This window comes from Aphelocoma coerulescens, chromosome 1, assembly GCF_041296385.1.
Source record: "Aphelocoma coerulescens isolate FSJ_1873_10779 chromosome 1, UR_Acoe_1.0, whole genome shotgun sequence".
NCBI classification, from domain to species: Eukaryota; Metazoa; Chordata; class Aves; order Passeriformes; family Corvidae; genus Aphelocoma; species Aphelocoma coerulescens.
Genome location: NC_091013.1, coordinates 50,645,265 through 50,660,420, shown reverse-complemented (window position 1 = coordinate 50,660,420; position 15,156 = coordinate 50,645,265). Strand labels below are relative to the sequence as shown.

The following is a 15,156-nucleotide window of genomic DNA, read 5'->3' as shown; positions in this document are numbered from 1 at the left end:
ACACAGGTATACAGGGAATTCTTCTATTAGGCAATGAATCCAACAAATATTAATAGGGTGATGGGGGTTTTTACTTCATTGTTTTCATGGTGGGAACATAACTAAGCTAACACTAGAGCCTTTCCTTTTGTCATTCCTGCTCATGTTCTTCACAGCGAGCCTCTAATCCTCCTTTGATCTTCCTTCTATTTATTCCAAGTCACCCACAGGTCTCTGTGATTTAGAGCCAAAGTTTCTAGGATTTATTTTCCCTGAAGGGTCTTCTCCAAGGATATGAGTAGAAGACTTCATTTGGAGAGGAGACTAAACGTAATGCTGATGTCAGACAAATTTCTGAAAAGCAAGAAAGAGAGAAGAAAATATGGTGGTTTTCCCACATTTTAATGAAGTGAAGGTGTTCTCCATTTTTTCCAGCCTGAAATACTTTCTTAAACAAAGGTGACAGATGGAGGACTTGAAGTGTCTGTATTGATGGCATATATCGTAAGTATTTTCTGAGAAAATTGTGAGTCAAAAGAGGCCTTGTAGGCAACTTCCACCAAAAGGCCATCTGATAAATGGAAACATGCAGATAAACAAGCTCTGAAACTAAGTTTGTTTCCCTTGACCGTTCCGTGATGGACACATCAGTCACGGTTTTATTTTTGCATCATTACCTGCTAGAAAACCTTTGCTGCACTTGCAGATACCTGCTCACAAAATCTTTTAATCAGAGAAGATGACATGAGAGATTGACAGGTCCTGTTTCAGTGGAAGCTTGTGCAGTTTCAGCTCTGTGCAGTATTTACTGGCTGTATGACTGTGCTTTCAGGCTGACAGCATCAGTCTCACCTGACAACCTCTCTGTTAGCTTCACTGCCAAATAACCTTTCAAGTAATATCTTGAATATAATATATTCTCAGAGCAAAATGGTAATTTATAAAGGTTTAAGGAACAGGTGACTTGTCCAAGAACAGCATTTAGAGCTGGGCATTTTCATTGTAATGGTAGGGCCTGAGAGTGGAGAATATGACAATTGTATTTATTTAGAAGTGTATTGCAATTTTATTGTTATAGTTCAGGTAGATACTCTGCTGAGGTATTTGAAAAGGCACAATTTGCATGTTGAAAAGATCCAATTTGCAAGTTTATGAGGAGGTTTTTTATTGAAATGACATAGATAATGGCTTAACTCTTTATATTATAAAAAAATTACAAAGGGAATGTGTCACGAGAGTACCTTGAGAAAGAAGAAAATAGCATACTGAATCACTCAGCACCATTTATACAATCCACTGATCAGTTTCTACTGCTCTAGTTCACTTGAATTAAAAAAAAAAAAAATTGAAAGGTAATTTATGCCGACCCCAACTAAAATAAAGGAATTCTAAAGCTATTTATTTCCTAAATAAAGGAACTATAAGGCTAAAATAATTATACAGCAACATTTTATTTTAGCCCATAATTAACATAAGATATGGGTAAAGTATGTAAACTACTGCCCTGTACAGGTCCAGACTTTCCATCTTAATAGCTTCTGTGGGCTAACTAATTAACACAAAGATCACTGTTCTCATTTTTCCAGTATCAACAGAACATTAAAGCAGCACATTTGTCATTATGTTGGTAGACAAGGGATGCTGCAGCTGAGATGAAATTTCAGTTTCACAATGCTAAGACCAAAGTCCATAAATTTAGCAAAGTAATAATCTACTGTGCACTAAACTTGTCTGAAAGGAGACGAAAGGAACTATCATGAAAGCACACAAACAAGAAGTGGAAGTGGGTGTGGCCTTTATATTTTGATCAAAGGTCCATCTGATAATTTGTGTGTGAGAAATAAGTTAACAGCACGAGTCAAATGCCAACAATATTGTTGCAACAATAATGTGTAGGTGCGAGTACAGGTGAGCTGGTTTCCTGTTGTGTTGCTCTCTACAAGTAACCTGAAAGGAGGTTGTAGCAAGATGGTTGTCAATCTCTTCTCCCAGGTAACAAGTGTCAGGATGAGAGGAAATGGCCTCAAGCTGTGCCGGGGTGGGGGGCTATAACAGATATTAGGAAACTGCTTTTCATGGAAGGGGTTGTAAAGCATTGGAACAAACTACATGGGAAGTGGTTGAATCACCATTCCTGGAAGTGTTAAAAAAGCCTGTGGATAGGGCACCTGAAGACAATGGTGAACATGGATGTGGTGCTTGGTTGATGGTTGGACTAGATGATCTTAAAGGTGTTTTATAGCCTTAATGGTTCTGTGATCCTATAAGATCACTGTGTTGTTGATACTTAGCTTAACTGGGAATGCATCCTTTTGAGCGATGCTGGTAGGAGAACTACACCCCTTTACATTTTGCTCTCTTTATCATAGAATTATAGGATGGTTTGGGTTGGAAGAGACCTTGAAGATCATCCAGTTCCAGCCCCCCTGCCATGGGCAGGGACACCTTCCACTAGACCACCTTGCTCAAAGCCCCATCCAAACTGGCCTCAAACACTTCCAAGAATGGTGCACCCACAACTTCTATGGACTATAGCTGGATTAAGACAAGGACTCAACAATGCAGAGGATTGTGTGAGAACACTTAAAAGTTTTTCTCAGGTTTCTGACTGCCTTTGTTTGTACCAGAAATATAAGAGACAAACTTAATTTTTTTCATAACCAAATGCTAAGTTTTCTTTATATTTCATCAAGAATAAGGCAGTGCTGATATTAAAGAAGAGGAAGAATTTTTTTAATTTCACTTGAGTTTGAGTGTGAATAATGACAGAAAGCCAAAAGGATTCTTATTTTAACTAAATCATTTGTCTGTGTCCTCCAAGTAATTGATTTCTAATGCTGCAAGGTATGATTCTACTCATCTCATTTGATTTCTCATTAACACCATGTAATGTAGACATTCATTTCCAGGAGTTACTGCATCAAATGTAATTTTTGATTGAGTGGAAGGAACCATACCTCAAAAAACTGACATTATGCATAAACATACAAGACGAAGAATTCAATGAGGAGTGAACTGACAAATATGATGCTCCAAGTTAGGTTTTGTTGCATAAGAATGGCTAAAGGCAACTTCAGATACGTTTGAAATAGAAAGAACAGAGGTGAATGAAGTTTTGCAATCCTATTCCTTCAGAGGTATCTATTATTGGGAGAAGGAATAAGCGCTAGAAACAAGTCAAGGGGTCTACAAATAATTTTGCGACACGGGTGCTGGATGAACTAAACCATTTGGCTCAAGGAGCCAATGGTTAGAAGTTTAACAGGTAGCCAATGGATATGGGGCCCAGCGCTCTTCATGACCAATCTGGACTACATTAGGGAACATACCCTCAACAAATTAATGGATGACACACAATTAGAGGGAATGGCTGCTGAGAACATCTGCCATTTTCAGGGTCCTTGACCAGATGGAGGAACTCTAGAAGTTCATTAAAGATGGATACAAAGTTCTGGAGCTGGAGCACAACAACCACGTTGAGCAGTGCAGACTGGGAACTGACTGGTTAGGTCACAGCTTTGCTGAGAATGGCTTGAGGTTCTTGTAGACAGTAAAATGAACAGGAGTCAGCACCATGTCTATGTGGCAATGAAGGCTAGCCATCTGGGCCATGCTGGAGAGAGCATAAATAGGAGGTCTAAGAGCATGACTGTATCCCTTTGCTTGACATTTGTCAGACCACATCTGGAGTTCAATTTGCTTTTGAACTACACGGTCTTCAGGGTATTCTTCTGGCAGAAGTTCTTCTGTGACTGTAAACAAAAGGGAATTGCAAAGTAACAGTTGAAAATATTATTTGGCACAGCACTGTGATGTATGGTGGTTTTTTCTGAAAAATATCTCTGTACTTCATAAAGGGATTGATTTCTGCCTCATTATGTTTAATAAGATTTTTAGCTGAGGACATGAGATTTTTTGGAGGATGGATAAGCAATGTGATAGCCTTAAGGCAGTAACTTTAATATGAAGCCTTATGAAATTTTCCGAGATAATGAAGAGAAAGAAGAATGTGAAGAATTTATTTTTTGGTTTTGGAGCTCACCAAGAAGAGGAGATACTTGGCTTAAACCAAAGCACAAATAGGAAGCATAACTTCATGTATTGGAGTGAAAATTAACCTAGTATTAAAGCCTAGAAATGTGCAGGATTTACAGATTGGTGTCAGTGTCATTATGTTATCAGATACTGTTGCAATGTTAAACTTCTATTTTCAGCTGGCTTGGTTTGCCTAATTTTTGGTTGTTTCAACAAGCTGACTATCTGCATCTTTGCATCAAGAAAACCATCTAATCAAGAAATCATCTTTGGTTTTGCTACTAGTATGGAATAAACTGTGAGTATGCTATAAGCATGGATTAAATCAAAAATCAGTCAAAGTGTCATTTTTTTTCCAGTTTCTGCTGAAACTGGCAGTAGATTTTGATGGGATTTGAGTACAGTGATGTTTTAGGTTGACTGACATGTAGATACAGAGATACAGAACCATCAGAACCATAGATTCTTTAACAATTTTATAGAGAGTTTCAAGAAAGTGTACTCCATTAGTTTAAAATCAAATCAGACTCTTTTTAGTGAAAGAGTAGCTACAAAAAAGAAGGGGAGGGGAGGGGAGGGGAGGGGAGGGGAGGGGAGGGGAGGGGAGGGGAGGGGAGGGGAGGGGAGGGGAGGGGAGGGGAGGGGAGGGGAGGGGAGGGGAGGGGAGGGGAGGGGAGGGGAGGGGAGGGGAGGGGAGGGGAGGGGAGGGGAGGGGAGGGGAGGGGAGGGGAGGGGAGGGGAGGGGAGGGGAGGGGAGGGGAGGGGAGGGGAGGGGAGGGGAGGGGAGGGGAGGGGAGGGGAGGGGAGGGGAGGGGAGGGGAGGGGAGGGGAGGGGAGGGGAGGGGAGGGGAGAGGAGAGGAGAGGAGAGGAGAGGAGAGGAGAGGAGAGGAGAGGAGAGGAGAGGAGAGGAGAGGAGAGGAGAGGAGAGGAGAGGAGAGGAGAGGAGAGGAGAGGAGAGGAGAGGAGAGGAGAGGAGAGGAGAGGAGAGGAGAGGAGAGGAGAGGAGAGGAGAGGAGAGGAGAGGAGAGGAGAGGAGAGGAGAGGAGAGGAGAGGAGAGGAGAGGAGAGGAGAGGAGAGGAGAGGAGAGGAGAGGAGAGGAGAGGAGAGGAGAGGAGAGGAGAGGAGAGGAGAGGAGAGGAGAGGAGAGGAGAGGAGAGGAGAGGAGAGGAGAGGAGAGGAGAGGAGAGGAGAGGAGAGGAGAGGAGAGGAGAGGAGAGGAGAGGAGAGGAGAGGAGAGGAGAGGAGAGGAGAGGAGAGGAGAGGAGAGGAGAGGAGAGGAGAGGAGAGGAGAGGAGAGGAGAGGAGAGGAGAGGAGAGGAGAGGAGAGGAGAGGAGAGGAGAGGAGAGGAGAGGAGAGGAGAGGAGAGGAGCCCCCAATGAAAACCATATCCAATACTTCTCCAGCACAGTTTGCATGAAGTTGCTTGGTTGCACAAGTCATCTAAGATATCTCGCTGTCTCATCATTAACAAATCTTCTACTGTTTAGAAACCACGCCTTCTCTGGAATGTTCATTTCTTAGAATCTGCAGCACTTTCTGAGTGGGTGTCTAATGTAGCCTTTTAAGAAAAATGTTTAGACTGTGTTTTCAGGCAGCAGCTTGAAAAAATTTATTTTTTAAAATTGAATTTGAACTTAGGGTGTAAGATCAATGAGATTTGTCATACACTGAGTTTCTCCAGCACAGATCTGGTTACTCTGTTTTATACAAAGCACATTTGACTGTTAAATAGAGAGATGAAAAGCTTAAAATCTGGGGGTGGGGGGGTTAAGTCCCTGCTTAACTGGCTATACCCCAAACATAGTTTAAGTCTGTCAGTCTTTTTAGTCATTCAAACTTCCAAATACCCGGATAAAGTGAGCAATGACTGACCCTCAACAATCCAATCACACCTCTCTGGGGAAATTCTTACGTATCCGGAAAAGGAATCAGCTTGTTCCAAATCATTCTGAAGTACAATAGAAGCACCAGACTAATGGCTCATATGTTAAATATATCAGACACAAGCAAGAAGCTCCATTCTCTAATGTTTCACAGAAGAAAAGAAAGTAAACACAAATTATCTTTGATGACATAATCAATGGGTGAAGGAAAATATAATAATTGTGGCTCTTTCCCTCTTTCTGCTTGATATTTAGGCACCCCTTAATTACATTCTCATTTTTTAATTTCTGTTGCTTTTTGTGAGAAATTCCTCAAAGTGCTACTTTCACTGGCAAATTTAAAATGCTAAAAAAAGGAAGTGGAGAAAAAAGAGAATCATTGTCAAGCACTGTCCAAAAGGCTTGTTATTATTTGTTTGGAAGGACATCTTATTTCAAAATTCCATTCAAACTGGGTTTTTTTAAATTTTAAATTTAGTAAAAAGAGAAGACCTGCTACTAATAGTCTGCTAACTCTCTAGAACTTACTCTGCCTAACTCTTTTCTATTTAAGTTAGTATCCTCTTTAAACCCTTTGTGTTCATGTAGCCTACGCATGTTAGAATTGCATAATCCACTCAAAGACCTAAGTATATACCAAGTGTATACTTGGTACCCTGTAGGTGTTTCTGTTTGCATGTGTATAAAGGGTAGGTATGCAGACATGTAGGAAGCTCAAAAATTTCATGCAAAAAACCCTTAGATGAAGTTTAGCAGAACATATTCTGCCTTGGAAACTGCAAAGGAAATAAGCCATGACATTAACCATGGGAACCGTTCACAGCTGTGTCGGGGGAGGTTCAGACTTGATGTTAGGAGCTATTTCTTTATAGAGACAATGGTCAAACACCAGAACAGGCTGTCTAGAGAAATGTTGGATACCTGAAGCCTTTCCATGTTTAAGAAGCATTTGGACAATGCCCTTAACAACATGCTTTAACTTTTGGTCAGCTCTGGATTGGTCAGGCAGTTGGACTAGATGATCACTTAGATCCCTTCCAATTTAAGATTACTCTATTCTATTCCACTCTGTTCTTCAGGACTGAATCAACATATTGAGTTATTCCTTTTGCCGTCCTCCACTATGCCACCATGTAGCTTCCCACATGAATGTGCTAAATTCAGAGACAACTTTATGTTTTTCAACATTCATCTAGTACCTGCACTTCCCAGCCCAGGCTCAAGAGGGAAATGAGTTGCTGCACAGCTTGCATATGTTCATTTATCACCTGAAAATAAATAAATGCATAGGAAGAGTTGCAGACCCACTGCTGGCCTGGCTGTCTAGCTTAGAGGATAACATTTAGGGTTACAGGAACTTCCTCTAGTCCTTTGAAGTTATGTCCCTGGCTTCATTAACTCTCTAAGAAACTTCAACTCTTATTTTGGGAGGCTGTTTTGTGCAAAATAGTTCATTGGCTTGCTGTGTTTGTAAGGCAGGCTGACTGGATTTCAGTCTAGATGTATCTGGATTTCAGAGATGGTTTGAATTGCTTTATTAATTCCTGAAACTCATACTTATCTCATTTGCCTTTTTGATGTTATCACATTCAAATCTTGATTCTCAGGAGATCAAAATTCCTGGATAGGCTCTGCTCTCTTTAGCCCCTTAATGGATCAGATGCTTTAACATTTTGATAAAAAAAACAACCTTACAGCTGCTGGTAAAATAATTAAAGGTTTCAAGACAATGAGGGCCTGAGTAGTCCTCAGATGAGTGCTATAGGATTCAGTTGTTATGTAGAAAGCTTAGTTAATCTCTAGCTGCCAAAACAAATACTGCTGCAGTGTTTCAGGGGCTGAATTCCTCCTCCAGATTTGTGACAAGGCTTCCTACATTGGGTGAATGGATGTGCAATGTGGAGCAGGATCAGAGGAGGTGCCACTTGAACCAGCTAATACAAGAAAGTAAGCAAAGGGGCATCTCACTGACATCTTAAGGGCATAATCTTGCCCTCTGTGTATCTGGAGTACTCAGGGTAGCTGCCCAGACTGAGTCATAGAGAAGTGCACTTCAGGAGTGCACATATGGCTTCCTTCCATGAGGAAAAGTACAAGAGTGAACCAATATTTTGTATGAACTAACCTAGGAGCTGGAATTCCCATTTGCACTAATTTAAAGTGATTTGTTGCTCTTACTGCAGGCAGAGTGCTGTGACAGGTTGCAGGGTACCCTGAGGTTGCCCATCCCCTTGTAAAAATTTTGTTGTTGAAAATACCCAGGATACCAAAGGCCAGATTGCTCAAGCTGGACCTTGGCCATATTGCCTCCATATTTAGTGTGGACAGGGACAGTCCTGGCTTGTGCTTGCTGTGGCAAGATTGTGACTATGCTGTGTACTAAGAATGTAGATGTGAATTGGGCAAAAATGTGCTCAGACTGTGCAAAACAGAGAAGGAAATAATCACTTTATCTTTTGTCTAAGGTGAAAACTGGGGATTGGATTTCGGATCGAAGTTTTCCTTGTTTTGGTACCTAAACCAGACATATTTATATGCTTTGGGGTTTAGTTAATACATTTCTTTGAACAAAAAGAATCAAACACTTTATTTCTGATTCAATTTAGCTGTGTTCAATTCCTTTAAGATTGTTCGAAAATATTATTGCAAGTTTCAAAAGTCTATGTCCAGTTAGATTTATATCAAACAGTAACCCTCAGATACAACTGTGGTCCAAAATGAAAGCAATTCAAAGAAGAGCTTTTCTTGTCTCTCCCTACCCCATCTTTTCCACGCTTGTTGAGTCCAGAGCAGAAATGGCAGCAATTACCAATTTAGCAGTGCACATAGCATGAATTTCTTTTTCCCTGGTAGTTAGGTATGCCCAGATGGTTTGCTAGTTGAAACAGGGAATGTTTTGGGAGACTTATCTCCTTGGTCAGTTGAAAATACCATGCTGCTGACACAATAGCAGTGGGTGATTTCATCAGTCAAAATTGTCAGTGACATTGAAGATAAGGCCACTTGGCATCAATTACCATATACATAAAATGTGGAGAAGTGAAAAAATGCCATGAGGACAAATGCATAAAATTTCAAAGAACTTTTAATTGCTAGAGCTGGAATAGCAGTAATTTTTGTTTTATTACTAAAGACTAAAAAAAAGACTTTAAGAAGAAATAAATTATTGATAAATGAAATGTGTCACATCTATCTCCTTAATTCTCTTGATCTTGATATAATTATTCACTTTCACAACTCAATTATAAATTTTTGATATGACATTCAAGATATAATCTAAAATTGCTACCCTTGTCAAATCAGTAGAGAAAAGAACAAGTGGTCTATCCTGGTTATTGACAATGAAAAATGTGCATCAGATGAGACCCCTGGTCATCTGGGAATATTCACTAAAAACCAGAGCTGATGCAGTGCTTTTGTACTCATTATGCCACACTTCAGTCTGGTAAACTTCCAGTGACATCAATAGGAGCAGATCAGGTGAAAAATTTTGAATTAAAATTACCTACTTTTATCTCTTCCTGAAAGCCCCCAAATTCTTAAAGTTTGATGTGATTTTTAATAAAAGCAGCAAAGTTTTAGTCTTGAAAAGAATAAGCAGTAGAAGAGGTTCTTATTAGAGTCTCCTTGCTTAGATACTTTCATGAGAGCTGCAAGAAGTCTGCTGCTAATGAAAAGAAGTTTTGAGTAACCATTAAGAACTCAGTTTCATGTGGTGTATGAATTCAAAGGGGATACTGAAATGCTAAATGCAAATGCTGTCCACTAGCTAAAAGATGGGAGACTACTTTCACTCTGATTTTGGCTTCAACCTCTACAGCCTTAAATTTGCAATTGGGCTTAGTTTGGTAATAAGAGGCATTCAGGTCAGAGGGCTTTCAGCATGTACAGGGGTCCACAACTCAAGATTGCTGAATCCAGTGCTAAATGCATGCATATACCTCTTTGCTGGATAAAATTACTTTCACCAAAAGCCTTTCACTAAATTTATTCATTAATTCTGTGATTAACAACATCTTTAGAAGCCACATTTTCAAGAGGCAGAATCAGCTTGCATGTGCAGCATAGATTACACCTCTCTCTACACAATCATTCCTTTGAAAAGGAGCTATGCCCTGAGCTAACAAGCAACTATTATTTCTACAAAGGTACACATGTGATTCTTGGAGAAAAATTGGACTCTGAGATAATTTTTAGTTATGGAGTGAAAGGTTACTTCTCAAAAATTGTCTTCAGTGTTAAATAAACCTTTAAACAATCTTTTAATTTGGAGACAAAACCAATTGGTCAGAAAATTATCAGTTTCCTATTATAAACGCACTGCTTTAATATTTTTTGTGCTCCTGGGCTCTGGTTTTAATTTCATGTGAAAGCACTACATTTTCAAATTTATAGAGAAAAAACACATGATATTTTGTTGCTATGGCAATATAGATACCTACTTCTTCATTTATGAATAACAATAAAAATATAATTGAATCAAGTTATATTTCTGTTCTAACATTTCCTGAAGCTAGCCTTTCATGAAGACATTGTATACACTCAATTTAAACAACTTTATTGCCTTCTCTAACAGGATTTTATGTTCTACTTGGGTTTCTTTGTTAAAGCTCTAAGCATTGATTTTAGCTTATGCTGCCCCACTGGCAAACATGAATGCATAAACACAAAATGTAGGGTGTTTTATTAGGACAGTTGAGCAGTGGAACATGTTGGGATAAACTTCATCCTTGGAGTTTATCCCAGCAAATGCTACTTGAAGCAAGAGTCTGGACTGGGATTATTCTGTAATTCTTTGGGTCCATCTTATTTGTGGGTCCCAAGAGCCCAGTTTATGTCAGTTTCAAAACATAAAAATGGGACTATGTGAAGAATTTTTCCGAAGTCTTCTGTATCTAGTTTAGGAATGTAGTTGGTGTTGCTGAGAAAGTCTATTATCAAAGGCTTCATCACTGGGCCTCATTTGACCCTAATGTAGTTATTAGTTTTAATTTTGTCTTCTGTATCATTTGAGGTCACACCTTGACATTTTCCTTGGATCATTGAAGGAAATTCTTAGACCTGAAAGATATCACATTTTGGTTGTTATTAGCCTTTACTTCAAATTCCAGCTAGAAATCAGGTGCTGTATTTTGATAGTGCCATATGATGTTATCTCTTCCTTCTCAAAGGAGTCAAGCTCTCGGGCTTAGACTGAAAGACTATCTAGGAACACCCTCAGGCAGAAAGACTGTGAAATTAGCCTTTCACTTCACAGAGTATGAGCTGAGCACTGCAAATTTGATCTGTGAAGCAGTGGGCACTTCAAAACAAACCATTTATCAACTGAGGTTTTCTATTTATATATATATGTATATAATGCCTATATATATGATGTTCATATATAAATTGTATTTAAATAGATACAAACCAGAAAAACCTCTGTTGTTTTTCATATATATATACCTGCTGGAGATTAACACCTCACAAGATTTTTATAAAGGCACTGTTGTGTAAATTATTACTGTATGGTGAAAATCTCATTGCACCTTAAATTCAATTATAATACATATCGTTCACATTCCTAGATGCCACTTCAGGTCAGTTAACTATAAAAAAAGGTAAATTCTCTAAATTTTATTTTCTTTTCAATCATGGATATTCCAGATTAAAAAATATTATTCTTGGTGGTCTTCCTTGCTGTCTCACTGCTATATATAATATGCACAAATAATAAAAATACTATATGTTTTTAGGCATGTATGTTTAAGTGCACAAATATATATATATGTGCACTTATACATACAGAGAGCAAATCTAAAGGCCTTTTTTGCACTATGTTCTGTATTTCTAGGATTCCAGACAATTATTTGAGACTTTCAAATTAGAAGGATCTGTTAAAGGGGAGTTTGTCTTTATTATTCTGATCTGTCATTTCTTTTATGTAACAAGCCAGCTGTTATTTGAACAGCATCATTCATTTCCTCAATGGAGTGATGACACTACAATCAGCCTTCATTATCTTCACATGCTCTTATATGAGAACTAAGTGCAGAGGAAATACTTTGTAATTACTCTAGGCAGATTTCCCACATGTTAGAGATGCCATAGATGGGATTAATGAATATCACTTGAAAAGGTTGAAGTAGACAAAAACAAAATTAGGCTTCAGTAATCGCAACATGCAGATGGGTTGAAATGCTAGTGGGAAAAAATCCCATCAGCAATTAAACTTGCTTCTTGGAACAGCAGATGTGCATAGTCTCTTTACTGAATATTGAGCACACTTGAAAGGAATTTGTAGAGGAAGAATGCTGAAATACACACAGATCTGTGCAGGCAGAGCTGGGACAAGTGACAGGCTTTTGCTTATTTTATTTAGTAGGCATCATGACTTGCCCCCTTCTCTGCCCAAAAGAATCCCAAAATTCTGCTAGTTGATGAGTGCTCTTCTTGCCACTTCTGCACTATGAAAGCTCTTCTGCCATCAGAGACCTGTTAAAGGACTGATCTAGGACAGCAACAATATGGGACAGATTGGCTCTTTAATCTCTGAGGGGTACCATTGGTTCTGTGAAGGAGACATTTCTCAAGCCCTATTTTGCAGCTGGCAATAGCAGAAAAGTATCTCTGTTGGCTTCCTCTCCAGATAATCTTCAACATTACTTACCGGTGAGAAAAACTGTACAGCTGAAAAGCCACCAACATAACCAATTTAGCCACCTAGAGGATTTGCTCTGAGTCACCAAGCAGGGAGTTGCAATGTAGAGAGGTAAATGCATCAGTGAACAACCCAAGTACTGAACCTGTTGTTACAGTTTGTAGTGCTGGGCTTTTGAAAGCTGGTTCCAAGCCAAATCTAACTTGCAAGGTCCAGACAAAAGGTCTACAGTCATCACTGCAGGATGCCTCTTGTTACAACACCTGGGGAAAGCGGGAAGTATAAATGAGCAAGGACGCATGTTCACAGGGTTTCTGCTTGTGCGGATTTTTCATTCATGGTTTCTATTCTCATATATTGTGTTGGTCAGCATGTAGAGTGACATCAGAGCACTTGAAGTAAGTATTCTAACCCCTCAGTTACTGAAAAGTGGTCTCCAGTCCCTTTTGGTTTTAGCAAGTGGAAGGAATTTGACTATTACAGAGTTGTCATCTTCCACCTTGTACAAGAAGTCCATGACCTTACCCAGCGGCTAAAAATACAACATTTAGTGTACAAAGCAGATGCTTTTCTTCCTTAAGGGTGGACCTAAGTTGCCTTCTCTCTCTCCTGTGATGGGAAGAGAGTGGTTTCTGCTGTTTCCAGCTACATCCCAGGCTGGATACAGAATCTGGCACTGCAGACACAATTGCAAAGACATATGCAGCCATAGAAACATAATCATATAAAGAGGCGCAGCATTTTAGAAACAACCAGTTGGACCAAATCTTACCCGTGATTTGATCTCAGACTCTACAATAACTTCAGCTCACATCTTACACCTAACAGTTATGAATTAAGAGAATCTTTTGGAATTGCTTCATTGCAGTCCAAAAGCACTGATCTGTCCCTATAGGAAGCCAAACGTTCTTGATTGCAGTTATAATATAAAAAATACTATGCTTGTCACTAAAAGGTCTGTATGCATCTACCTATCACTATTATTTCCTCTTTGAAGGATGTGGGAAAACATCCCTGCTACTGTTACATTTGAAGTCTTGCTAGGAACAAAAGGGAACAATTTATATATAAACACACACACATATATATATGCAAAAAATTGTTAGAATAATCAAAATTATAACAATCTAACCAAAATACAGCTGATAGTCAGTTCTAGTAATATTAACCCTTATTGTTCAAGGCAATATGGAAAAACCTCATCAATAATACTCTTAAAATTACTTTTAAAAGACAACTTAGTAACACATACCCTTTTTCCTGGAGCTATGCTCACTCTCCCAGTGTCCCTATGGACCTTACAGCAAACAACTCCAGTTGTCCTCAGGCAGAGGGGTGTGCATGGAGGGGGAAAAGTCCATGACCTAGTGAGTGGTATGCCTGCCCTTAGTGGAGGGGTGGAACTAGATGATCTTTAGGATTCCTTCCAATTTAAGTCATTCCATGATTCTATGATGAGTCCTGGACATCCTGCACTCTTCAGGAGGAGAACAACAATGGTGGTAGGGTTACATTCCTGTGGAAGTCAGTGGGCCTGCAGTACTAGGGACTAAGAGTGTCCATTTGTGGGATAGTCCCTAGTACCAAAAGTCCTCCCCAAGTTAAGGAGACAAAGAGGTTTCCCCCCAGGATACTTTGTTTTCTACATTAATGTACCCCAGTTCTGTTTCCCCGGTTGGCCTGTTGGCCTCCCTGCCTCTTTATACCTAATATGCCCATGCCCTAGAAAGTTCTCTCTCCCCTGTTCCCCCATTGGCCCTCGTTCCCTCGCCACTCCCCCAGAGTTTCCCCATTGGCTCCCATATCCTAGTCCCGCCTGTGTACCACCCTCACGCCCTCAGACCATTGGTCTCTGATGCTCACTCAGCTCCCGTATATAAGCCTGGACCCGCCCATGTTCTTTAAGTGCATGGGTGCAATAAGCCTCTCCTGTGGAACCCTAGACAAAGACCCTTCCTCCATCTTTGTTGTTGACCCATTTCTTTCAGCTCTCCGGGGGGTGTGTGTGTGTTTGTGTGTGTGCACGTGCTGTGTGTCTGCAACGCTGAGCGGCTTCATGCTGAAGATGCTTCCAGAAGGTTGTGGCACCTCACCATCCACGCCACTGCCACAACCTTCTCTGGGGTCCTTCTCTGGCTATTTTTACATGTTTTCTTAACAAGACCTGCTTTTACTCATTGAACATCACCCCAAATCCTTCTGCAGCTCTTGTGAACATAAAGGGCTGTTTTGTGTCACAAGATGGCTACCTAGGTCTATTGGATCCTTACCACACAGAAAGCTGCCTTCCCAGAAGCTAAAAATTAGGCAGTAGTCCCTTTATTATTGCTAAAACTGGCTCAAGCTCAGAGAAGTCCTGTGTGCCTCCACTGTCAGTTCTGCATCAAACCTGTAGTCTTGTGTGACTAAATTATATTTATTGATGCACAATACTGCTGTGTGATTACTGGTGGTGAACAGCTGTTAACTATTCAACACGTGAATAACTATGTAGGAGTGGTGTAAAGCTTACCTCTACCACCCTAATAAAATCTTCTTCAGTTTTTTATTTCCCTTTGGTTTGCACAGCACCCTTCTACCCATTCTACAGCCAAATCTGTTTGCATGTAAATGCAA

General features: G+C 39.9%; 1 long non-coding RNA gene across 1 annotated transcript; it reads right to left on the bottom strand.

The window, feature by feature from the left end:
* Positions 1-9,090: 9,090 nt before the first annotated feature.
* LOC138118630 (uncharacterized) lies at positions 9,091-14,201 on the bottom strand. Its single transcript, XR_011155237.1, has 3 exons — positions 13,793-14,201; positions 12,550-12,803; positions 9,091-10,961 (listed from the first exon to the last, which is right to left on the bottom strand). It is a non-coding gene; the product is annotated as an uncharacterized lncRNA (long non-coding RNA).
* Between the last annotated feature and the right edge of the window lie 955 nt (positions 14,202-15,156).